This window comes from Triticum aestivum, chromosome 7A (genome assembly GCF_018294505.1).
Source record: "Triticum aestivum cultivar Chinese Spring chromosome 7A, IWGSC CS RefSeq v2.1, whole genome shotgun sequence".
NCBI classification, from domain to species: domain Eukaryota; kingdom Viridiplantae; phylum Streptophyta; class Magnoliopsida; order Poales; family Poaceae; genus Triticum; species Triticum aestivum.
The window spans coordinates 131,283,800-131,287,006 of record NC_057812.1 but is presented as its reverse complement, the minus strand read 5'-3'; positions in this window follow the sequence as shown (position 1 = coordinate 131,287,006).

Genomic DNA, 3,207 nt, shown 5'->3' with positions numbered 1-3,207 from the left:
TGTGGTTTGGCAAGAAACCAAAGTTGTCGTTTCTTAAAGTTTGGGGCTGCGATGCTTATGTGAAAAAGCTTCAACCTGATAAGCTCGAACCCAAATTGGAGAAATGTGTCTTCATAGGATACCCAAAAGAGACTATTGGGTACACCTTCTATCACAGATCCGAAGGCAAGACTTTTGTTGCTAAATTTGGAACATTTCTGGAGAAGGAGTTTCTCTCGAAAGAAGTGAGTGGGAGGAAAGTAGAACTTGATGAGGTAACCGTACCTGCTCCCTTATTGGAAAGTAGTTCATCGTAGAAACCGGTTTCTACGACACCTACACCAATTAGGGAAGAAGTTAATGATGATGATCATGAAACTTCAGATCAAGTTGTTACTGAACCTCGTAGATCAACCAGAGTAAGATCCGCACCAGAGTGGTACGGTAATCCTGTTCTGGAAGTTATGTTACTAGACCATGACGAACCTATGAACTATGAAGAAGCGATGGTGAACCCAGATTCCGCAAAATGGCTTGAGGCCATGAAATCTGAGATGGGATCCATGTATGAGAACAAAGTGTGGACTTTGGTTGACTTGCCCGTTGATCGGCAAGCAATTGAGAATAAATGGATCTTCAAGAAGAAGACTGATGCTGACGGTAATGTTATTGTCTATAAAGCTCGACTTGTTGCAAAAGGTTTTCGACAAGTTCAAGGGATTGACTACGATGAGACCTTCTCACCAGTAGCGATGCTTAAGTCTGTCTGAATCATGTTAGCAATTGCCGCATTTTATGATTATGGAATTTGGCAAATGGATGTCAAAACTGCATTCCTGAATGGATTTCTGGAAGAAGAATTGTATATGATGTAACCGGAAGGTTTTGTCGATCCAAAGGGAGCTAACAAAGTGTGCAAGCTCCAGCGATCCATTTATGGACTGGTGCAAGCCTCTCGGAGTTGGAATAAACGCTTTGATAGTGTGATAAAAGCATTTGGTTTTATACAGACTTTTGGAGAAGTCTGTATTTACAAGAAAGCGAGTGGGAGCTCTGTAGCATTTCTGATATTATATGTGGATGACATATTGCTGATTGTAAATGATATAGAATTTCTGGATAGCATAAAGGGATACTTGAATAAGAGTTTTTCTATGAAAGACCTCGGTGAAGCTGCTTACATATTGGGCATCAAGATCTATAGAGATAGATCAAGACGCTTAATTGGACTTTCACAAAGCACATACCTTGACAAAGTTTTGAAAAAGTTCAAAATGGATCAAGCAAAGAAAGGGTTCTTGCCTGTGTTACAAGGTGTGAAGTTGAGTAAGACTCAATGCCCGACCACTGCAGAAGATAGAGAGAAGATGAAAGATGTTCCCTATGCTTCAGCCATAGGCTCTATCATGTATGCAATGTTGTGTACCAGACCTGATGTGTGCCTTGCTATAAGTCTAGAAGGGAGGTACCAAAGTAATCCAGGAGTGGATCACTGGACAGCGGTCAAGAACATCCTAAAATACCTGAAAAGGACTAGGATATGTTTCTTGTTTATGGAGGTGACAAAGAGCTCATCGTAAATGGTTATGTTGACGCAAGCTTTGACACTGATCCAGACGATTCTAAATTGCAAACCGGATACGTGTTTATATTAAACAGTGGAGCTGTCAGTTGGTGCAGTTCTAAACAAAGCGTGGTGGTGGGATCTACGTGTGAAGCGGAGTACATAGCTGCTTCGAAAGCAGCAAATGAAGGAGTCTGGATGAAGGAGTTCATATCCGATCTAGGTGTCATACCTAGTGCATCGGGTCCAATGAAAATCTTTTGTGACGTGTAATTGCCTTGGCGAAGGAATCCAGATTTCACAAGAGAACCAATCACATCAAGAGACACTTCAATTCCATCTGGGATCTAGTCCAGGTGGGAGACATAGAAATTTGCAAGACACATACGGATCTGAATGTTGCAGACCCGTTGATTAAGCCTCTTCCACGAGCAAAACATGATCAGCATCAAGGCTCCATGGGTGTTAGAATCATTACTGTGTAATCTAGATTATTGACTCTAGTGCAAGTGGGAGACTGAAGGAAATATGCCCTAGAGGCAATAATAAAGTTATTATTTATTTCCTTATATCATGATAAATGTTTATTATTCATGCTAGAATTGTATTAACCGGAAACATAATACATGTGTGAATACATAGACAAAGTGACAAACAGAGTGTCACTAGTATGCCTCTACTTGACTAGCTCGTTGATCAAAGATGGTTAAGTTTCCTAACCATTGGCATTGGTTGTCATTTGATTAACGAGATCACATCATTAGGAGAATGATGTGATTGACTTGACCCATTCCGTTAGCTTATCACTTGATCGTTTAGTTTGTTGCTATTGCTTTCTTCATGACTTATACATGTTCCTATGATTATGAGATTATGCAACTCCCGTTTACCGGAGAAACACTTTGTGTGCTACCAAACGTCACAACGTAACTGGGTGATTATAAAGGTGCTCTACAGGTGTCTCCAAAGGTACTTGTTGGGTTGGCGTATTTCGAGATTAGGATTTGTCACTCCGATTGTCGGAGAGGTATCTCTGGGCCCTCTCGATAATGCACATCACTTAAGCCTTGCAAGCATTGCAACTAATGAGTTAGTTGCGTGATGATGTATTACGGAACGAGTAAAGAGACTTGCCGGTAACGAGATTGAACTAGATATTGAGATATCGACGATCGAATCTCGGGTAAGTAACATACCGATGACAAAGGGAACAACGTATGTTGTTATGCGGTCTGACCGATAAAGATCTTCGTAGAATATGTGGGAGGCAATATGAGCATCCAGGTTCCGCTATTGGTTATTGACCGGAGACGTGTCTCGGTCATGTCTACATAGTTCTCGAACCCGTAGGGTCCGCACGCTTAACGTTACGATGATAGTTTTATTATGAGTTTATGTGTTTTGATGTACCGAAGGTTGTTCGGAGTTCCGTATGTGATCACGGACATGACGAGGAGTCTCGAAATGGTCGATACATAAAGATTGATATATTGGACGACTATATTCGGACACCGAAAGTGTTCCAGAAAAGTTTTGGATAAAACCGGAGTGCCGGAGGGTTATCGGAACCCTCGGGGGAACTAATGGGCCTCGATGGGCCTTAGTGGAGAGAGAGAGAGGCGGCCAGGGCAGGCCGCGCGCCCCCTCTCCCTTGAGTCCGAATT